Source organism: Musca vetustissima, unplaced genomic scaffold (genome assembly GCF_032173495.1).
Source record: "Musca vetustissima isolate MV318-11 ecotype Yass unplaced genomic scaffold, APGP_CSIRO_Mvet_v1 utg20545, whole genome shotgun sequence".
Lineage (NCBI taxonomy): Eukaryota > Metazoa > Arthropoda > Insecta > Diptera > Muscidae > Musca > Musca vetustissima.
In genome coordinates, this window is record NW_026879477.1 from 255950 (window position 1) to 280159 (window position 24210).

General features: G+C 35.7%; 1 non-coding gene across 1 annotated transcript; it reads right to left on the reverse strand.

The window, feature by feature from the left end:
* Positions 1 to 6011: 6011 nt before the first annotated feature.
* Positions 6012 to 6084, reverse strand: Trnaa-agc (transfer RNA alanine (anticodon AGC)). The gene has a single exon. It is a non-coding gene; the product is annotated as a tRNA-Ala (tRNA).
* Positions 6085 to 24210: the final 18126 nt, after the last annotated feature.

Below are 24210 nucleotides of genomic sequence, written 5' to 3' on the forward strand. Positions count from 1 at the left end.
AATAAAAAATGCTTCATAAACAAATATTATTAAAATTTATGAAAATCCATTGAATGGTTCATAAAGTGCCTATTTTACTGAAGCTACAGAATTCATAATAAAATGAATGTATAGTTCCTAGAATAAAACCAAAATGTTCATAAAAGTGGTAAATTGTTCATAGAAATAGGGAAACTGTTCCTAAAACCATTAAATAGTTCATAGTACATTAAAATCAATTGTTACTAGGATTAATGAATAGGTTCTAGTTCCTTAAATCAATGCATACTTCCTTGAATCAAAAGACGTTTCATATATAACAATTCATTGTTCATTGATATATAAGGAAACTGCTCCTAAAAATATGAAATTAATTCATAGAACAATAAAGAAATTATTAATTGCTTTTTTGAATCTGTCATAGAAATAAAAAAATGCTTCATAAACAAATATTATTAAAAGTTCTGAAAATCCATTGAATGGTTCATAAATTGTCTACTTTACTGAAGCTATAGAATTCATCATAAAATTAATGTATAGTTCCTAGAATAAAACAAAAATGTTCATAAAGGTTTTAAATTGTTCATAGAAATAGTGAAACTAGTCCTAAAACCATTAAATAGTTCATAGTACATTAAATGTAATTGTTACTAGGATTAATAAATAGGTTCTAGTTCCTTAAATCAATGCATACTTCCTTGAATCAAAAGAGGTTTCATAAATAACAGTTCATTGTTCATAGATATAAGGAAAATGCTCCTAAAAATATGAAATTGATTCATAGAACAACACAGAAATTATTAATAGCTTTATTGATTCTGTCATAGAAATAAAAAAATGCTTCATAAACAAATATTATTAAAAGTTCTGAAAATCCATTGAATTCTTCATAAGTTGTCTACTTTACTAAATCACCATAAAATTAATGCATAAAAGTTTTAAATGGTTCATAGAAATAGGGAAACTGTTCCTAAAACTATTAAGTAGTACATAGTACATTAAAATCAATTGTTACTAGGATTAATGAATAGGTTCTAGAATGCAAGAAGCTCTTTCTCTCCCATATACAATTCATATTTCATGAAAACAATGATGGCTAGAACCAGAATGAATCTAAGCCCAGCAATAATTTGTGGAGCCTTTGGTTAATTTATAGAATTATCGATTACTTCATGAAAATTATTGAATGTTCCGAAAATCCTGTGTACGGTTCATTAATAAATTGATTGGTTGATGTAAGCTCTTTCTTTGTTCCTAAAATCAATGTATAGTTCCTAGAATCCAAAACGTTTCATAAAAACCAATGAGCGGTTCATAGAGATAAGGAAACTGTTCACAAAACTGTTAAATAGTTCATAGAACATTACTTGTTCTGAAAAACAGCGAATTGTTCATGGATAAATAGCAAACTTTCGAAAATCCATTGGCCTTATAAAACGGCCAATGGATTTTCCAATTGAAATTTTCCTAAATCTTATGAATAATTCATAGAACAACATTTTTTCATAAAATCGGAAAATGTTTCATAAAGATAAAGAACATTTTTCTTGTAGCCCCCATATAACGGTACCTCCTAATTTTCAGTATTTTTGGGTTTTTTTTATCATATTTTTCCATCGAATTGGCTATAATTTAGTATTTTGAGTTCTTAGTAGGTACCAAATCTCTCCACAAAAAATTATAAATATAGGTAAATTTTTTCGGATATCCAATTTTCGGTATTTTGAGGTTCTCGAGCGCGCTTTTCAACCGTATTCTCTGCAATTTGGTACATTAGGTTCTTATTGGGTACCAAATATCTCTACTAAAAATTATAAATACCGGCTCACGTTTTCTGGTAGCCCCCATTCATAAAAACAGAAAATGGTTCATTGAGAGAAGTAAAAAAGTTCATAAATTTTTTTAAAGAGTTCCGGAATAATAAAAATTTCCTAGATTTAATAAATGTTACATAATCTTGAAATTTGTCTTATTTAAAAAAATGAATTGTTCCTAAAATGGGTTTTAGAAGTAATGAAGAGTTCTTATATATTTTCAAAGAGTTCATAAAATTAAGAAAAAGTTCACAGAAACGTGAAAAAAACAAATAGAAAGCAAACCTAACAGAAGATACTCTTTAAAGAAGAACCGAAGTTGGGAGTCTTAATATACCAGGTTAAGAAAGGTTCCTTACAGATTAGATATTTATAGGAGATAGTAAGGAATTTTTATAAGGTATAACAGAGGGAAGAGAGGGTCACAGAATTTGGCTAGACGAAATATAGATGGAAAGCTTTAAAGGCGAGGTGAATCACTGATTCTCTATATATCGACCGATAGGCCAAGGAGTCTTTATGGACGAATTGATGCAAATTCTATAAAGATAATTCCAAGGTTTAGGCAGACTTTTTAGACGAGTTGAAGGTGTGGTGAATGGATGGGCTGAAGGGTGTCTCTCTATGCGAAGTGAAGATAGTCTATATGCAATATGAGCTTTTCTATAGAAAAAACTTGGAGCAGAGGTTCCGACGAATTATTTTCTATAGAAAAATAATTTCTGTAGCCTTTAATTTTTATATAAAAAATCCTTGATTGGGGGCTAATCTTCTTTATAAACATTTCGATTATCCAGAACGCCCTGTATTGAATACTACACATCTACATATTAAGCTATGTTCCTTCGTTCTGTTATCGCCAAGTACTTTTTTTATTTTTTTTTTTTCAAAACAACAAAACTCTTAGTTGGGTTTCAAAATGCCGAAGTGAGTGATTCATTTTAACATCAGCTAGCTAATTGTTTACTACAACAACAAAACAAAAATTATGAAAATATATTTGAAAACGTGGTTTTCATATTAAAATTTGAAAATGTATTTTTAATTCTAAGCATTCAATGTGAGGAGAGTTAGTCAGTCATCCATGCAGCCACTTATTCAAATAATAATTAGAAATTCCAAACTGTTGGTGGTTTTCAAGTAGTTACAAAAATAAATCTAATAGTAAAAAAATGAAGGAAAGTAAAATAAAATTTTAGATTCGGCAAGGTCACATTGTGGCTTAACTAAATTCTAATCTGAATGAAGGCCAAGTGACAGAAATACGGAATACATGGATGTGGCATCAGAGAAAGGAAATAATTTAATTCTAATAAAATTTAGGTGATATACCGACTAATCCCGAATTCGGCTGGAAAATGAGGAAGTATTCTGTTAGAAGGGGGACTTCCCTAAAGGTCCTGTATTAAGGTATTCTCCTGAATGCCTTGTGATACCTTCTCAAGATCATCTATAAATACGCTCTTTTATTTTGACTATAAAGGCTGCCTTTTCGACTTGATATTAAAGATTCGTCTACAAAGACTCCCTACAGCTTGTTGTTAAATGTTCCCTTCGGCTTATCTATGAAGAATCTCTTCAGTTAGTATATGATTACTTTCGCCTGCTCGTCTACCAGATTACCCTCAGTTCTTCTATAAAGACTCGAGGGAGTCTATAAACCATCCAACTATATAAAAACTCCCCTCAGCTCGTCTGAAAGACACCCTTCATCTGGTCTACAAAGATCTCCTTCAGTCTATAAATAACCCATCAGCTGGCTATAGAGTCCATATACAGACTCCCATTAGTTTGTCTATAAAGATGGCTCGTCTATAAATACTCCCTTCAGCTCGTCTATAAAGACCATCTTCAACTCGTCTATAAAGACTCCCTTCAGCTCGTCTATAAAGTCTGGCTCCAGCTCGTCTATAAAGACTCCCTTCAGCTCGTCTATAAAGACTCCCTTCAGCTCGTCTATAAAGACTCCCTTCAGCTCGTCTATAAAGACTCCCTTCAGCTCGTCTATAAAGACTCCCTTCAGCTCGTCTATAAAGACTCCCTTCAGCTCGTCTATAAAGACTCCCTTCAGCTCGTCTATAAAGACTCCCTTCAGCTCGTCTATAAAGACTCCCTTCAGCTCGTCTATAAAGACTCCCTTCAGCTCGTCTATAAAGACTCCCTTCAGCTCGTCTATAAAGACTCCCTTCAGCTCGTCTATAAAGACTCCCTTCAGCTCGTCAATAAAGATCACCTTCAGCACGCCTATGAAAGACTCCCTTCAGCTCGTCTATAAAGACTCCCTGCTTCAGCTCGTCTATAAAGACTCCCTGCTTCAGCTCGTTTATAAAGACTCCCTGCTTCAGCTCGTCTATAAAGACTCCCTGCTTCAGCTCGTCTATAAAGACTCCCTGCTTCAGCTCGTCTATAAAGACTCCCTGCTTCAGCTCGTCTATAAAGACTCCCTGCTTCAGCTCGTCTATAAAGACTCCCTGCTTCAGCTCGTCTATAAAGACTCCCTGCTTCAGCTCGTCTATAAAGACTCCCTGCTTCAGCTCGTCTATAAAGACTCCCTGCTTCAGCTCGTCTATAAAGACTCCCTGCTTCAGCTCGTCTATAAAGACTCCCTGCTTCAGCTCGTCTATAAAGACTCCCTGCTTCAGCTCGTCTATAAAGACTCCCTGCTTCAGCTCGTCTATGAAAGACTCCCTGCTTCAGCTCGTCTATGAAAGACTCCCTGCTTCAGCTCGTCTATGAAAGACTCTATGAAAGACTCCCTGCTTCAGCTCGTCTATGAAAGACTCCCTGCTTCAGCTCGTCTATGAAAAACTCCCTGCTTCACCTCGTCTATGAAAGACTCCCTGCTTCAGCTCGTCTATGAAAGACTCCCTGCTTCAGCTCGTCTATGAAAGACTCCCTGTTTAAGCTCGTCTATGAAAGACTCCCTGTTTAAGCTCGTCTATGAAAGACTCCCTGCTTCAGCTCGTCTATGAAAGACTTCCTGCTTCAGCTCGTCTATGAAAGACTTCCTGCTTCACCTCGTCTATAAAGACTCCCTGCTTCAGCTCGTCTATAAATACTCTCTTCAGCTCGTCTATAAAGACACCCTTCAGCTCGCATGTAAAACTCCCTTCAGCTCGTTTATAAAGACTCCTATCAGGTTTCCTGCTTCAGCTCGCCTATAAAGGCTTCCTGCTTTAGCTCGCCTATAAAGGCTTCCTGCTTCAGCTCGCCTATAAAGGCTCCCAGCTTCAGCTCGCTTATAAAGGCTCCCAGCTTCAGCTCGCTTATAAAGGCTCCCGGCTTCAGCTCGCCTATAAAGGCTCCCGGCTTCAGCTCGCCTATAAAGGCTCCCTGCTTCAGCTCGCCTATAAAGGCTCCCAGCTTCAGCTCGCCTATAAAAGCTCTCGGCTTCAGCTCGCCTATAGAGGATCCCTGCTTCAGCTCGCCTATAGAGGATCCCTGCTTCAGCTCGCCTATAAAGGCTCCCGGCTTCAGCTCGCCTATAAAGGCTCCCGGCTTCAGCTCGCCTATAAAGGCTCCCGGCTTCAGCTCGCCTATAAAGGCTCCCGGCTTCAGCTCGCCTATAAAAGCTCTCGGCTTCAGCTCGCCTATAAAAGCTCTCGGCTTCAGCTCGCCTATAAAGGCTGCCTGCTTTAGCTCGCCTATAAAGGCTCCCGGCTTCATCTCGCCTATAGAGGATCCCTTCAGCTTGTCTATAAAGACTCCCTTCAGCTCGTCTATGATGACTCGAAAAATAATTCAATATTTTTTTTATTCAATTTTCAAAATCCACAACAAAACCATTAGCATTAATTTGGATGTTCTGTATTTTTTCAATTTATTTTTGTTTATTCGAATTGAAATGAAATTGTTTTGCAAGCAAGAATACAATTCCCCATACCACAACGAGAAATGTTATAGAAACCATTAGAACGCCACAATTAATGACATCATCAGACGTACGCGGTGGAGGCAAACAATCCAAATGAGCCGGAAAATATAAATAAATATTTCGTTTAAAAACAATGAAAACAAGAGGGAAGAAAGAAAAAAAAATCGAACAAAACAAAATAGGTGCGAACAAAATAAAAAACGATTCAAAAACTAGTCGATTTTGAAGTACATAATTAATATTCCGAGGATGTTGCTTGGAGAATATCATGTAAATAAATAGAGAAAAATATTGCTTAGAAAATACTAAAATAAAAAAATTATATTACAAATAATAATTGAAAATGGAGATGCGGGGCATCGATCCCCGTACCTCTCACATGCTAAGCGAGCGCTCTACCATCTGAGCTACATCCCCTGGTGAAGAAACTAGTCTCGTTATTGATCTCATTATTAGTAATAGTTAAGTCGTTGTCTGAGTGTGTGTGTGTATGTGTGTGAAAAGACCGGCCAAGTGTTAATGTGTCGTTGTTGTTGTTTTGATGTTTTTGTCAACAAAAACGAACCACTTGACATGATCTATGGACAATCGTAAGCAATCGTGATCTGTGTCAATTGAGTCTAAATAAGATCTAAGAGAGTAAATAAGACTTCTTCTCTCTTTCTAAAAGGTTACTCTCTCAAGATTTCGAAAATTTTGTGTATGTGTAGAAATCTTCATAGTTTTAGTTTTCTAATAAAGTTCAATAACTTCAAATTAAAGAATTAATTATTTGGAGGGTTTGAATGAATTTTCAAGAGGTTATGAGATGACAGAATTATTATAGGTAAAGATTTTTTTTGTCTAACATCTGTATTAGATCGAAAAAATGTAATAAATGATGACGAACATAGTTTTTTTTTAAACAGAGAATCACTTAAATCGTATTGTAAACAGACCTTCTATAAATGAAAATATTTCTAAATAAAAATCCTCAGCATTCTATTGAAAATATCTCTGCTAAGGATCCGAGTAGAAGTCTGCTAAAAAGCCCCTCAGTATGAAAGAAGTCCCAATGAAATCTTTATATAGACGATCTAGGGACCTGCCAAATCATTCACTATAACCGGTCTGAACTTTTTTTCGGAACGTTATAATGGATATCTCATTAAAACGGTATTGTTATAAACGATTTCGACCGTACGTATTAGTAAACTTTACGTTGGGCGCCACTTCTTTTTTAATAATTTATTCTATTTTTTTAATTTTTTCTTAGAGCTTGAATAAATTCTTAGAATTCCAAACATGAACTAGTTATTAATTTACGGGTTTTCATATTAACACTTTAAATTTATTTTTACTTTTTAGCAGCATTGATTGTGAACGAAATCAGACTCAAATCATTAGAAATATCAAAATTTTAGTGGTTTTGAAATGGTCACAAAAATAAATCTGACACCAAATGGTCAGCACATAGCAACTAAAATTGAAGCTTCGGCAAGGTCAGATTTGTGGTTAATATTAAGTAATGATTTCCAATGAACCGAAAACCTAGAGAATTTGTTAACATCGACTGCGGGTTTTAAGGGATGACTAATTTTGAACGAACGCGGTAACTGAGATTTAAATAGAATTGGAAGCAATTATGTAGAATATTTTTCAAAAAAAAAAAAAAAATATTAAAATACAGTGACAGTTTTCCTAGGTGGGTCATCTCTTTGGTTGTGGTATAAAGGCTACTGCAAGTCTCGCCAATAAAGCTTCGATCTGTTCTTTACAAAGTCTTCATTCTGATTTCAGCCTCACTGATCATTTAAAACGAATACAGGAAGGTTTGACAAACAACATCACGGAAAAAGACCGAAAGTTTTTCTGTTTTACTAAGGCCCTATGCCGTGTTAAAATTCAGTGAAGACGATGACAAATCCATGAGCATATTCTTAATATGTGGCTATAGAGCACTAATGCACAAAATAGTACGATAGCGGTGATTGCCAACGCGTTTTCTCTTTGTCTCTATTTGCGTCAGTCATTATTGTTGAAGATCTCTCAGTTACGCTCTCACGCACTTACTCGTAATTTAGTTCTGTTCAACTATACTCTAGGGACTATTTGCTTGTTCTCAAAAAAAGTGCAGACGCAGATTTACTCCATGACGCAGAATAGTACTGCAACAAGTAAAAAAGTCTATAGTTGGGTTTTTTCCGTAACGAACTAGTTCAAATGAACTATTCCCTAAATGGAACGATCAGAACTATGTACAGTTCATGTAGTTCCTTTTACTCCAGTCGTTCCATTTCGCTGTCGTTTATTAGTTCATTTTGATCTAATCGTTCTTTTCTTTGACTGATGTGTACTAATTCTTTTTGCGGAGCGAACCCAATAAGATCGAGCCGCATCAGGAAAGAAATTTCCAAAATTCTATAATAGTTCTTTTAGTCCGTTCGATCAAACTTTTTATACGCTCATCCACGGTTCTTATGAACGTATTTGTCATTGGAATATTCGGAATTATTAAACTAAATGAATAAACTAATTCCTTTTGCGGATCGAACCGCATCAGGAAAGAAATTTCCAAAATTCTATAATCGTCGTTTAGTCCGATCGAATCAAACTTTTTATACTCTCATCCACGGTTCTTATATAAGTATTTTATATTGGAAAATTCGGCAAAGACCTTCAACATAAAAAATCGAGCAGGGCTTTTGAATGTGGACTAGGTGAAAAAATAGATCAATATGAAATATGTCCAGGGAAGATAGTTTTCGTCCTCAATGACAGGTATTCTTAGAAGACATCTCTATAGGCACATTTACACAAGTTTTAGTGGGATGGAAGCAGCAGCTGCAGAGCTTTTGGTGAAGACAGCAAAACCAGAAAAGTCTATTTTGAGCGGCCAAAAATTTAGCGGTTCCGTTATATAGGGGCTATATAAAGACTTTTTGCTTTCGCTCAACTATATATAGACTCACGCACTGACCCTTCAGAAAACCCCATTCTTCTTGTCAGCTCAGGTGATGGTCTTTAAACTCACTTATAAAGAATTTCTGCCCTCCATTTCCTGCTTCCTCGTCTATAGACTCCCTTCAGTTCGTCTATAGAGACTCCCTGCTTGAGTTCATTTACGAGCACTCCATGCATCAGCTCTTCTATGGAGACTCCTTCTTGTTTTAACTCGTCTATGGAGACACCCTGCCATCAGATCGTCTTTAAAGACCACCTGACTTCAAGACCTCTACAACGACTCACAGACTTCAGCTCATTTATGAAAGATCAGCTTCAGCTCGTCTATATCAGACTTTATAGACGAGGTGAAGAGAGTTGTTATAGGCGAGCTGAAGCTGATCTTTCATAAATGAGGTGAAGTCTGGGAATCGTTGTAGAATTTAGCTCGCTTATAGAGGCTACCTTCAGCTCGCCTAAAAAGGCTCCCTGCTTTAGCTCGCCTATAAAGACTCCCTGTTTCAGCTTGCATATGAAGGCTTCCTGCATCAGCTGGTCTACCTGCTTCAGCTAGCCTATAAAGGCTACCTGCTTCAGCTAGCCTAAAAAGGCTACCTGCTCCAGCTAGCCTATAACGGCTACCTGCTTCAGCTGGCCTATAAAGGCTCCCTGCTTCAGCTCGCCTATAAATGCTCCCTGATTCAGCTCGCCTATAAAGGCTTCCTGCATCAGCTGGCCTATAAAGGCTCCCAGCTTCAGATCGTTTATAAAGGCTCCCTGCTTCAGCTCGCCTATAAAGGCTCCCTGCTTCAGCTCGCCTATAAAGGCTCCCTGCTTCAGCTCGCCTATAAAGGCTCCCTGCTTCAGCTCGCCTATAAAGGCTCCCTGCTTCAGCTCGCCTAAAAGGCTCCCTGCTTCAGCTCGCCTAAAAGGCTCCCTGCTTCAGCTCGCCTAAAAGGCTCCCTGCTTCAGCTCGCCTAAAAGGCTCCCTGCTTCAGCTCGCCTAAAAAGGCTCCCTGCTTCAGCTCGCCTATAACGGCTCCCTGCTTCAGTCCGCCTAAAAAGGCTCCCTGCTTCAGCTCGCCTATAACGGCTCCCTGCTTCAGTTCGCCTATAAAGGCTCCCTGCTTCAGCTCGCCTGTAAAGGCTCCCTGCTTCAGCTCACCTATAAAGGCTCCCTGCTTCAGCTCACCTATAAAGGCTCCCTGCTTTAGCTTGCCTTAAAGACTCCCTGCTTCAGCTTGCCTATGAAGGTTCCCTGCTTCAGCTTGCCTATAAAGGCTTCCTGCATCAGCTCGCCTACAAAGGCTACCTGCTTCGGCTAGCCTATAACGGCTACTGCTTCAGCTCGCCTATAAAGGCTCTCTGCATCAGCTTCAGCTCGCATATAAAGGCCCCTGCTTCAGCTCATAAAGGCTTCCAGCTCGCCTATAAAGGCTCCCCGCTTTTAAGCTCGCCTATAAAGGTTCCCTGCTTCAGCTCGCCTATAAAGGCTCCCTGCTTCAGCTCGCCGATAAAAAGGCTACCTACTACTCATGCCTACAGACTCCCTTCATCCAGTCTACCAAGATTTTGAAGGCTATTATTGCTCGCATAAAAAGTCTAATTTCTGTTGGACTAAAAGACTGCTGAAACATTTACACAATATGGGATTCGAGGAAAGCAGCAGGTGTAAAGCGTTTGGGGAAGACAGCAAATATCCTATGTTCCATTGCCTAGTTTTTTGCAAGCCTTGAAACACTATTCTTGGAAACGATAAAATTCACGAACTAACCGACCTAAGGGGTGCGAATGCAAATGATTAAAGAACTTCGATAAGAACACAGAATTCCTGTAAGTATAGGGAGATTAATCTCAAGAAGCATTCTATATGTCCAAATATTGGACATGGAGTAAACCACCACTCTATCCGCTGCCTTCACCTTTATAAAGAACTCATTAGCTCATCTCTTCTATAAAGAATCCCGGTTCTTTTATAAAAACTTCGGATCTTAGTTCGCCTATAGAAACTTCTTGCCTCAGCCCGTCTATATAGGGGCATTGGTCCTTCAGCTCATCTCAAAATACTCCCTTCAGCTCGTTTATAATAACTATTTGATAATATATAACGATTTCTTGCCCTATTCCGTTTACTTATGGAGTATCCCCGTCGTCCAGTTATCAAATTACTTAAGTGGTAAAAAAAAACCTTTTAAACGCTCCTTTGACACAAATATTTGAAATTATTGTTCAAAAAAGTATGACCACAAACATGAAAGTAAAACATTGCTGCTGGTTTCCTTTTATTTTTATTTCGTTCTTTCATGCTTTTCTGTTTACTGTTACATTTTTTATTTGTCTACTTAGTGGAACTGCTCCCAATAGTATTTTACTGGTAGTATGTTGGGCGCCATTGTGCTATTGTCGTTGTTTTGCGGGTAAATTGTGTTAAATAAAAAAATAAATATGTTTTTATGTCACTGAACCATATGGACAACTTTAACACCCACCCAATTGCCCTAGATTAGTTAAAAAGCTAAAACGCCATTGGCATGTTACTAGAATAATTAGAAAAATGCGACAATGTGGAAATTTTACATATTTGTCTTTGGAAGTGGACGTTGTCTATTCTATAGGTCATGAACCTGAGGTCAAGGAAAATTTAGTTAATGTTACCAAGTAAAAATGTGCAATAAGTGCAGGATTTTGAAATTTGTGGATTGACATGATATGAAATATTTCATTTATTTTCCAATAATCCTTATCTAAGCTTTTGTTGAAAGTTGACTGCTCATCATTTATTTAATAAATTACTAAATAAAAATATTGTAGTGATAAAATTTTATTTGTTCAGATAAAAATGTGTGATTTTAGTCACTTTATTAGAGTGAAAGATCTATGTCAACATCATGAATCATTTGATTCAGAGGGCCAAAAAAAAAAAAAAAAAACAAGTGAAAAAGCGGTAAGTTCGGTCGGGCCGAACTTTAGATACCCTCCACCATATTGACAGGTCCTAGAATACACCAAAAAGTGGACCTATACCGACATTTCTAAAAACGGATTATGTAAACCATAATATATGGGATTATGTAAACCATAATATGGGGTTATATGGGGACTACCCCAAAAAGGGGGCGAATATTAATAATTTTTGGTAGGGAGATTTGTTACCATATACGACTACAAAATACCAAATTGCAGCAAATTCGGTTGAAAAACACGCTCAAGAACCCCAAAATACCGAAAATTGGGGGGTACCCTTATATCGGGGATATCCGAAAAAATTGACCTATATTTATAATTTTTTGTGGACAGATTTGGTAACTATTAAGAACCCAATGTATTAAATTTCAGCGTATTCGATTGAAAAACGCGCTCAAGAACCCCAAAATACCGAAAATTGGGGGGTACCTTTATATGGGGGATATCCGAAAAAATTGACCTATATTTATAATTTTATGTGGAGAGATTTGGTACCTATTAAGAACTCGAAATACTAAATTACAGCCAATTCGGTGGAAAAATACGATCAAAACCCCCAAAATACTGAAAATTGGAGGTACCGTTATATGGGGGCTACCAGAAAAAGTGGATCTATATTAATAATTTTTTGTAGGGACATTTAGTACCCAATAACAACCCAATGTACCAAATTTCAGCGTATTCGGTTGAAAACGCGCTCAAGAACCCCAAAATACCGAAAATTGGGGGGTACCCTTATATGGGAGCTATGCCTAAACGTGGACCGATATATCCCATCTTCGAACTTGACCTACCTGCAGACAAAAGACAACCCTATGCAAAATGTCAGCACCCTATCTCAATTCCTTCAGAAGATAGCGTGATTAAAACAGACGGACGGACATGGCTAGATCGTCTTAGAATTTTACCCTGATCAAGAATATATATATATACTTTATAGGGTCGGAAATGAATATTTCGAGGAGTTACAAACAGAATGACAAAATTAATATACCCTCCATACTATGGTGGAGGGTATACTAACAAATTGCGTTCTCGTTTTTCTTTTTGTATCCACCGAAAGGTGATAAAAACTAATATCTAAATAAACATAATGACATTAGGGTACATTTCGACAAATGATAAAATTGTGTATTTTGTATTTAACATGTTTAATTTTCTGGGTCAACATTTGGTATATTCTAGATAAAATTCACAAAGAATCTGAAAATAAAATATTTACATTCGAGAAAATATATGAAGTCGCAAATAAATAATGGAAGTTAATAATCGCTTTTTATATTATATTTTTTCTTTCAGATGAATAACCTGCCACTGCATGCTACCGATGTTGGTCCTATTATACACATCAAAGGATGGAAAAAAAGAATCAATTGTCAAAAAATCTGCATATACACACAGCTTCTATAAAAATATTCTTTGGATTGACAAACAAGTTAATATAGTATTAAAATATGGTTTCCTGATCCATGCGGAATTACAAGTTTTGCATTTTTCTATCTTTTCCATGAATTATAAAGCTTATTGTAGACCTCACATATAGAACGCTAAGGGTTATTTAGTTCATAATTATATTTTGCTAAAGGAAGAATATTTTTTTAGTTTTTTTCACCCACTAAAAAATCGAGGAGAAAGTTTCATGGGAATGAAGATCGCCTTGTTTTAAGTTTCTATAAAGGTTCCCTTATGCTCGTATTTATGGACTTTTTAAATGACGTTAATAAAGACGTCCTCATTTCGTCAATAAAAGCTGCCTTCAACATGCATATAAAAGCCCATGCGGCTCGCTTATATAATTACCTTTCAACTGGTCTAAAAGTTATCACTAAACCTACCAGATTGTCATCAATGTAATGTAATCAACAGTCACACTGTTCACCACATGGACGGCTGAAATGAAGCTCCCACTGAACATAATGGTCGATGGAGAATTGACTCCGACCACCAACTACCCCAAGATATTGGGAGTAACGTTCGACAGCCTTTTCAAGTCGTCCGCGCATGCCACTGCTATATGCGATAAGCTGAGAAGTAGGAACAAGGTCCTCAAGTCGCTAGCCGGCAGCACTTGGGGCGCTGACAAAGAAACTTTGTTGACCTCTTATAAAGCAATAGGCCGGCCAGTGGTAAGCTATGCGGCGCCAGTGTGGTTCGCGAATGTTAGTGATACGCAGTGGAAGAATATCCAGACCTGCCAGAACGCTGCCCTGAGAATTGCAACAGGGTGTCTCCTCATGACCCCAGTGGACCATATTCATGAGGAGACGAAGATCTTATCCGTCCATCGTCACAATTATATGTTGGCGATGCAGTACTTGCTTCGGTTTTATCGTCAGGAACATCCCTGCCATAGCCTTTTGGGCAGGACTTCTCCACCCAGGCACGTCAGGAAAGATCTTCATGATCTAGAGAGAGAGGTCCAAAGGTAGAAGCGTGAACCCCTAGATCAAGAAGCCTATCAAGCAGGTCTGAATGGTATTCACACGGATGCAGTCGCTCAGGCAGTAGAGCAATATCGAGTGAGTACCATAATTGGAGACCACCCCCATCCATCGCAGCAGAGGAGAAGCAGCTACCAAGGCAATTGAATTGAAGGCTCGATACGTAACACATGTCCGGCATATGGACTAGGACCACACGACACGTTGCACCTCTTCAATTGCCCAGCTAAGCCTACTCATCTATCGCCGAATTCACTTTAGACGCAACCCGCTGAAGTTGCAGCATTCTTGAATTTGGAGGTAGAAGAAGCAGAACCAGACGATTAGTGACAAACGACATGTATTCTGTTGCTACAACAACAACCAGAATGTCCGGCATGTGGACTAGGACCACACGATACGTTGCACCTCTTCAATTGCCCAGCTAATCCTACTAATCTATCGCCGAATTCACTTTGGACGCAACCCGCTGAAGTTGCAGCATTCTTGAATTTGGAGATAGAAGAAGCAGAACCAGACGATGAGTGACAAACCACATGTATTCTGTTGCTACAACAATAACCAGATTGTCAATAAATTCTCCCTTAGATCGCTGAGAAATTCTCCATCCTTACTTAAAAAAGATTTCCAAGCCCGTCGGTCTAGTGCGCATCCCATCTGAATTACCATTCTGCAAGATGTTGTCTTCTACTTGATCTTTACATGGGATTCGTGGTTTTCCCCTTATGCGTGAGCCATCATTTGGCTGGTTTTTATATGCCTTTTGAGCTGGTGCATCTTCATTCATTCTCACTACTTGGCCAACGTTATCGCTGCAGTTCGATAGGTCTACCCATGTCGATGTCCCAGAATAGATGCTGTAGCTCATGGTTTATTCGACGGCGGTATTCAAAGTCGAAGCAGATCAGCCCATAGATCTTCCGGAGAATTTTTCTCTCAAACACTACAAGAGCAGCCTCATCTGCTTGCGCAAGTACCCATGCTTCAGATCCTGTTGTATGGATAATATCAGCGCCTTGCTTCTGAGTTGCTTACTCATATCATAGTAGCATCTGTTGGCCAGCACTATTATCCTCCGGATTTCAAAGCTGATGTTATTAGTTTTGTTTATAGCAGTACCGAGGTGTAGAAAGTCTCCATCTCGCTTTACTAAAAATATTACCATCAGCTCGTGTGAAAATCCTCCATTCAGTTCAACTATAAAAGCTACATCTGTATAGATTCCTGATCGCTTCAACTCTTCTATAAATCCAACCAACTAAAAGTTGGAAGTCGGTTTTGAATAGGTTTGACAAAATCGAAAAGTCTAAAAATCTACTTTTTGATAAGAGGTAAAAATTGAAAAGTCAACTATGTATCCCTAAAACAAACTAGTTCATTGGAACCATTCCGATCAAGGAAGAATAGGAAATAGGCACAGTTCAAATAAACAATCTAAGAGTCGGAACTGTATGGAGCAGAGGAATTATTTGTAAGAAAGGAACTCGTTTTTTTTTTGAAAAGGAACGAGAAAGATCGATCCGATCCGTGAACTAAATTGTCCAACTCTAGTATCTCTCCAAAGTAAAAAGATCTATGAATTTTTTACTATTTTCACAAAACGGGAGAGCTAAATATGCAGTCCAATGTAAACCTTAGAGCGAAAATAAGACATTTTATTCTAATTTAATACTACATTTACATTGTACCGAATTTAGCTAAACAAGTGGGTTTAAATTGTCAATTTCAGTGCATATATGACAAATAAGTTCACACATAGAAGGTTAACCCGGTAAAAAGTTCTAATATAAATGCCGTTTAACTTTTATGTGTTAAACTTTATTTCCTGCTTGAAAATTTCGTGTACAAGTTCGTAGCGGTTAAAAGAGGTGAACTTAAATCAAATAGAAATTATTTGTACATGCTTTAGGGACACTTTGTTATTAGTGAGCCGTTTCGGATCTGACGATCTATATGTTCTCATAAATGATGTTTTAACGTTTCGGAAAGCATTAAGTTCTTGGCATTTTCAATGACATGTTTAGGATCGTTATCTTGATGGAAGGTCAGTTGAGTTGCTGAAAAGGTTCGATCCTTTTCGGTTCACCCCGCATTATTTTCATTCCATACTTCTTCCTTTTTGTTTATTCGGTCAATGAAGAGGAAGATCTAGATTAACGATTGGATTATGAAGGATCTGGGAGAGCGATAAGAACAATGATCGACTACAGTAAAAGGAACTAGTTGAACGAACGAACATAACCTAGTACCGTTCGTTCATTTTGCGGAATAGTTACTTTGAACAAGTTCGTTTCGGAAGTATCTAACTCTAAACGCTAGGGTTAGGTAGTTCGGGAACGTTCTTCTGATACAAGTATTAAGGCGTGTTTAGATTATGCCTTCTAAATCGACTCGATTTATTGAACGAGGTACCAAATACTAGCTGCTTAGACAGGTATTACATTTTTTATCAGCTGCCATATTTTTGTCAGGCAAATATTTTGAATGTAACATATTTTGTAGCATACTTTAAGGAGAAGTACTTATATTTTTGGTGCAAAAACAGGGTTGTATTTGAAATTATCTCGATTTAGCATAGGATTTGGAGCAAATTCAGATATTGATTGGATTTAATTTTGTATGGTAAGTCGAGGTAAACTGAGCTCGATTTAGATATTAAATCGAGATAATTCACCCTATCACGATAAAAATATTTCGTTTAGGTTAATAGCAAAACGATATAATGCCTTTCCATAGGATTGACATTATCTCGTCCTACTATTAACCTAACCTAAGCGAAATATTTATATTTGGTCACTATTTCGATTTTACAATTTAAAATTTTATGCCAACACGGATGAGGCAAACGTGTATTATATCGAGAAGAGCTCAGTAGAATTCAATGAGAACGACAATTATTACTAGAGTTGTTCTATCTAGTTCAGTTAGCTGTTCGCTCTTTTTAGTTCAGCTCTTTTGACTGAACTAGTTCGATCTTCTAGTTCAGTAGTTCAATCGTTCGCAATGACAAGCTCTTTTATTCAGCTGTTACTATTGTTTACTAAATGAAAGCGTTGTAAAAACCACATGCAAAATAAAATTGGTTCGATGTCGCTTCCATTTAGACCAAATTGATCTAGGCAATTAAGACGCTCACATTTGAACTAAAAGCAACGATTATTCCAGTGCGTTCTTTTAATGAACTAAAAAGAACGACTTTGTAAGACCTAGTTCAATCGGTCTTTTAAGTGAATCGTTCATTTGAACTAGTTCGTTCGTGAACTGTTCGTGAACTAATTATTACCAGACGCTAATATTGAAAGGCCTAAAAAGCAATTCAATATGATGAGTGATTGATCGGCTGGGTAGATTTTGTACCTCAGGGATCTATGTCTAAAATCAAGTATGCCTTGAGAGTAAATCAACTAATGCAGTTTACCAAAAAAAATTCGGATTATAGAACTACTAATTCTAAAATACAACTATTTCTTGCGACTTTTAAATACAGAAGATTTAAGCGTACCTGCTTATTTCTAAAGGAATTTTGAATACTTAAGACATCAGACGATCTTCACAAATCTGAATAGTTTACCCAATTTATAATGAACATTCGTATACGAATCGCAAACAGGCAGCAACTATACCAGATTTAATAATCAAGATTATGAAACATTTATAGTTATAAATCTTCTGGTGTTTACAAATAATAATTGGGTTAAATCTCAGGTCTTTATAAGGCCTGATTGGTGTATTTAGAGACCACAAATCTCATGAGATAATATTTTCTCCAAAACACAACCCTATATTCATTGATATTAAATCTAAAAGGTGACTGCTCACCACTCCAATAATTTGATATTACGACCTTTTAAAAATTGCATATACATACAGCTTCTAAACACATGTATATTAGAAAGACTCATATACAAATTTATATTCAGTAATAGAAAATTAAAAAAAATGAAAATCCAACCACAAAACCCACCTTGTATGCAAATTCGGAAAGCAAACTCATCTAAATTCCATTTAGGGAAAAATAAAAACAAACACTTCTATTTTTTTTTCGGTGAACGATAATTGCCCTGAAATGGTGTTTTGTACAACACCTAATACTGTGATGCGATTTTGGCCTCGTAAGCAGAAAAAAAAGAAAAATATAACATCAAGCACTTAACATAGCTTATCTCTATTCATGGCAATATATGCAAGGGATTTTTATTTTTTGGTCTGTGCACCAGAGTTTATCATCCTCAATGTACGCCCACATACACATGTATATATATATATATATAGAAGTGTAAACGTTGAAATATACACTTGTTGCACACCCGTTGTTCGCATATGTGGGTTATGCGAAAAAAGTAGGTTAATGCCAAATGGTTTACAAGGTCAATTTTGTATCAAATGTGGATCGGAGTAGAAGAAGATGTATAAAAGGAAGCGAGCTGGAAATTATCGCTTAAGAGAGGAATTCAATCTGAAAATATGCCAAAAGTAGAATCCGGTAAAAAGTTGCATTTCTTCATTGGAACTCACAGAGAACGAATACCTTAGGTTACGAATAACAATGGTTATCAAAAGACTCTTGAGGAAATAAAAAAATCGATATAATGTAATATCGATTTGTGATATAAAAACAGACTATAGAAAAAAAGATAACAGATCTTCATATTTTGTGAGATTTATAGCTTCATTAGAGAAACATGATATAAAATTACAGACGAATTCTATAAAATGTATTAGAAAATATTGAAAACATCAATGGATCAATTACTAAAAATTGCATTTTACATACAGCGTCTATAACAACTTTGGCGATAAATATTCCGAATATGTTCCGGTTAATAACTTCGATATATATATATATATATATATATATATATTTAAAATTTGCATATACATACAGCGTCTAAAATATTTATTTTCCCTCATCAAAAATAATAACGATGTTTAAATTATTTATTTAATGCTGATTAATATCGTTTTATTGTCGTCCCATTGTGCGAAATATATTGTCAACATAAATTACAGAAATGGATTATACAAAGACGCCAAAATTATTACAATACTGTCTGTGACGTTTCTATACAATTATGTCAATTGTCGCGTTGAGATGGGAAATAGCCTATCTCTATAAAGATGGATATTTTCTTTTCTGTTTTCGGAAAATTTATTATAGAAAAATTTAAAATTTCTCGAAGACATATGTTTTCCATCCAAAAATTCTACACTCCGTTTTTGCATATAGAAGAAATTCTGCAGCCAATTTTTAGTATGAACAAAAAAATTAACAGTCCTTCTGGTCTTTTATAGAAAAAGTTTTTGGGAAGTATTTTTTGTGAACAAAAAATCTGTGTCCATTAAAACTGAATTTCGTAGTCTCTATTTTTTGCGTAGAAAAAAAACTTTGCAGTCGTCGAGGATGACTTATTATCCCGCGTATAAACAATTCCACAGTCCTCGAGGACCGTATTTTTCCAATATAGAGAAAAATTCTGCTGTCCTCGAAATGATTTTTTCATAAAGAAAAAAATCTGCAGAATTCAGGATCTATTTTTTTGTATAAAAAGAAGTCCACACTCTAATTGGATTTTCTAAAGAATATTTATCAGGGCCTTACAGAATCGTGAATTGTTTACAGATTATTTTTTAGGCCTATCATAGGCGTGGATATTTTATACATTATTTTTTCAAAGCCCTAATAAAGGCGTAAATATTTTAAACAATATTTTTTTAACCTTTCAGTGTCAAAAAATTTTTTGTCGGAATAAAAATCTAAAATTTTGTATTTAAAATCCTATAACGGGACATAGTTTAGAAAAAATTGCAATTGCCATTTTAACCCTCGATCAGTTTCGTCTGCCTTTAAGCAAAAACAAAAACATCAATAGTAACGGTACATAGGATAATCGAAAAATCGCAAAGAAAGGGAGTACTTTTAAATGTCGAATATATTCGACAAAAACACTGAAAGGGTTAAGACCTATCAGTGGTGTGGATTTTTCAAGGCCTAATAAAGGGATGGATTTTTTGAAGAATATTTTCAAGACCTAAAGAATATTTTTCAAGGCCTATAAAAGGCCTGGATTTGTAAAGAATATTTTTTCGAGACATATCAGAGGTCAGAGTCGAATATATTCGACAAAAACACTGAAAGGGTTAAGACCTATCAGTGGTGTGGATTTTTAAAGAATATTTTTTCAAGACCTAATAAAGAATAGAATTTTTCTTCAGGGCGTGGATTTTTTATAGATTTTTTTTCTCAAGCCGTGGATTTTTTATAATTTGTTTGTAGAATTTTTCTTCAAAGCGTGGATTTTTAATGAATATTTTTTCAAGACCTAAGAAAGGCTTGGGGTTTTTAAAGGCGTGTTTTTTAAGTATATTTTTTAAGGCCTAATAAAGGCTTAGATTTTTTAAAGGCGCGGATTTTTAAAGAATATTTTTTCAAGGCCTAATAAAGGCTTGGATTTTTTATAGATTTTTTCTTCACGGCGTGGATTTTTTGTAGAATTTTTCTTCAAGGCGTGGATTTTTTATAGAATTTTTTAAGCCGTGGATTTTTTATAGAATTATTCTTCACGGCGTGGATTTTTTGTAGAATTATTCTTCACGGCGTGGATTTTTTTTCAAGGCCTAACAAAGCCATGGATTTTTTAAAAGCGTGGATTTTTTAAAGAATATTTTTTCAAGGCCTAGCAAAGGCATGGTTTTTTTAAAGGCGTGGATTTTTTAAAGAATATTTTTTAAAAGCCTAATAAAGGCGTGGTTTTTTTAAAGGCGTGGATTTTTTAAAGAATATTTTTTAAAAGCCTAATAAAGGCGTGGTTTTTTTAAAGGCGTGGATTTTTTAAAGAATATTTTTTCAAAGCCTAATAAAGGCCTGGATTTTTCAAATAATATTTTTTCAAGGCCTAATAAAGGCCTGGATTTTTAAGGAATATGTTTGGAGACCAATCAAAGGCGTACATTTTATAAAGAATATTTTTCAGGATCTAAGCATGTCTGATTTGATAAAGATCGGACAATATTTAGCGGGTCAAATGGACACTGACTTGTGTGAAAAATCACAAAATTTGTATTGTGCGGCGTTTATATTTACCCCTGAAGGACAGGACCCGAAAACTTTTTGGTATATTCAAGGGCAGTGGTTGACCTTCACGTTTATACCAATTATATGGTCGATGTACTCAGATGTGGGAGTTACACATAAATATTTACAGGTGCTTATGTATTCAGATATTATTTAGTAATCTCTTAACCACACTAGAGGGCGGAAATATAGCGCTGATCGCTTTAAAATGTTCCATGAGGTTCCAGTTATGGTCAAGGCCCATGCCTATTTTTTCGGTGATGATCAGATAATAATTTTGGGATAAAGTGGGCCGAAAACTTATTTTTTATGTTTTTTTCGAGTCGATATATAGGCCACAATTATAAGACAACACCACAACACAACACACGGTGAAGGGAGAAGTAATTATTTTTCAAGGGTCTCAAAGAGGCGTGGATTTTTTAAAGAATATTTTTTCAAGGGTCTCAAAGAGGCGTGGATTTTTTAAAGAATATTTTTTCAAGGGTCTCAAAGAGGCGTGGATTTATTAAAGAATATTTTTTCAAGGGTCTCAAAGAGGCGTGGCTTTATTAAAGAATATTTTTTCAAGGGTCTCAAAGAGGCGTGGATTTTTTGATACTTGTTTTCTTCCTCTATCATGCCAAGAGGCGTGGATTTATTAAAGAATATTTTTTCAAGGGTCTTCAGTCTTCATAAGGCGTGGATTTATTAAAGAATATTTTTTCAAGGATTTTTTAAAGAATATTTTTTTCTCAAAGAGGCGTGGATTTATTTTTTCAAGGGTCTCAAAGAGGCGTGGATTTATTTTTTCAAAGAGGCGTGGATTTTTTAAAGAATATTTTTTCAAAGGACGATAAGAGGCGTGGATTTTTTTCACAAAGAGGCGTGGATTTTTTAAAGAATATTTTTTTCAAGGGTTCAAAAGGCGTGGATTTTTTAAAGAATATTTTTTCAAGGGTCTCAAAGAGGCGTGGATTTATTAAAGAATATTTTTTCAAGGGTCTCGTGGATTTTTTAAAGAATATTTTTTCAAAAGAGGCGTGGATTTATTAAAGAATATTTTTTCAAGGGTCTCAAAGAGGCGTGGATTTATTAAAGAATATTTTTTCAGAGGCCTACAAAGAGGCGTGGATTTATTAAAGAATATTTTTTCAGATGCCTACAAAGAGGCGTGGATTTATTAAAGAATATTTTTTCAGAGGGCTCTAAGGCGTAGATTTATTAAAAAAAATTTGTTCGAGCAGCCTTAGGCGTGGATTTATTAAAGAATATTTTTTTAAGAGGTCTACAAAGAGGCGTGGATTTATTAAAGAATATTTTTTCAAGGGTCTCAAAGAGGCGTGGATTTATTAAAGAATATTTTTTCAAGGGTCTCAAAGAGGCGTGGATTTTTTAAAGAATATTTTTTCAAGGGTCTCAAAGAGGCGTGGATTTATTAAAGAATATTTTTTCAAGGGTCTCAAAGAGGCGTGGATTTATTAAAGAATATTTTTTCAAGGGTCTCAAAGAGGCGTGGATTTATTAAAGAATATTTTTTCAACGGTATCAAAGAGGCGTGGATTTTTTAAAGAATATTTTTTCAAGGGTCTCAAAGAGGCGTGGATTTATTAAAGAATATTTTTTCAAGGGTCTCAAAGAGGCGTGGATTTATTAAAGAATATTTTTTCAAGGGTCTCAAAGAGGCGTGGATTTATTAAAGAATATTTTTTCAAGGGTCTCAAAGAGGCGTGGATTTATTAAAGAATATTTTTTCAAGGGTCTCAAAGAGGCGTGGATTTATTAAAGAATATTTTTTCAAGGGTCTCAAAGAGGCGTGGATTTATTAAAGAATATTTTTTCAAGGGTCTCAAAGAGGCGTGGATTTATTAAAGAATATTTTTTCAAGGGTCTCAAAGAGGCGTGGATTTATTAAAGAATATTTTTTCAAGGGTCTCAAAGAGGCGTGGATTTATTAAAGAATATTTTTTCAAGGGTCTCAAAGAGGCGTGGATTTATTAAAGAATATTTTTTCAAGGGTCTCAAAGAGGCGTGGATTTATTAAAGAATATTTTTTCAAGGGTCTCAAAGAGGCGTGGATTTATTAAAGAATATTTTTTCAAGGGTCTCAAAGAGGCGTGGATTTATTAAAGAATATTTTTTCAAGGGTCTCAAAGAGGCGTGGATTTATTAAAGAATATTTTTTCAAGGGTCTCAAAGAGGCGTGGATTTATTAAAGAATATTTTTTCAAGGGTCTCAAAGAGGCGTGGATTTATTAAAGAATATTTTTTCAAGGGTCTCAAAGAGGCGTGGATTTATTAAAGAATATTTTTTCAAGGGTCTCAAAGAGGCGTGGATTTATTAAAGAAGATTTTTTTCAAGGGTCTCAAAGAGGAGTGGATTTATTAAATAATATTTTTTCAAGGGTCTCAAAGAGGCGTGGATTTATTAAAGAATATTTTTTCAAGGGTCTCAAAGAGGCGTGGATTTATTAAAGAATATTTTTTCAAGGGTCTCAAAGAGGCGTGGATTTATTAAAGAATATTTTTTCAAGGGTCTCAAAGAGGCGTGGATTTATTAAAGAATATTTTTTCAAGGGTCTCAAAGAGGCGTGGATTTATTAAAGAATATTTTTTCAAGGGTCTCAAAGAGGCGTGGATTTATTAAAGAATATTTTTTTTCAAAGAGGCGTGGATTTTTTAAAGAATATTTTTTCAAGGGTCTCAAAGAGGCGTGGATTTATTTAAAGAATATTTTTTCAAGGGTCTCAAAGAGGCGTGGATTTTTTAAATAACATTTTTTTCAGGGACCATACAAAGAGGCGTGGATTTATTATAAAAGGATTTTTCTAAGGGCCAAAGAGGCGTGGATTTATTATAAAAGGATTTTTCTAAGGGCCAAAGAGGCGTGGATTTATTAAAGAATATTTTTTCAAGGGTTCAAAGAGGCGTGGATTTTTTAAAGAATATTTTTTCAAGGGTCTCAAAGAGGCGTGGATTAAAGAATATTTTTTAAAGGCGTGGAATCAAAGATTTTTTGAAGAATATTTTTTCAAGGGTCTCAAAGAGGCGTGGATTTATTAAAGAATATTTTTTCAAGGGTCTCAAAGAGGCGTGGATTTATTAAAGAATATTTTTTCAAGGGTCTCAAAGAGGCGTGGAACTGAGGCGTGGATTTATTAAAGA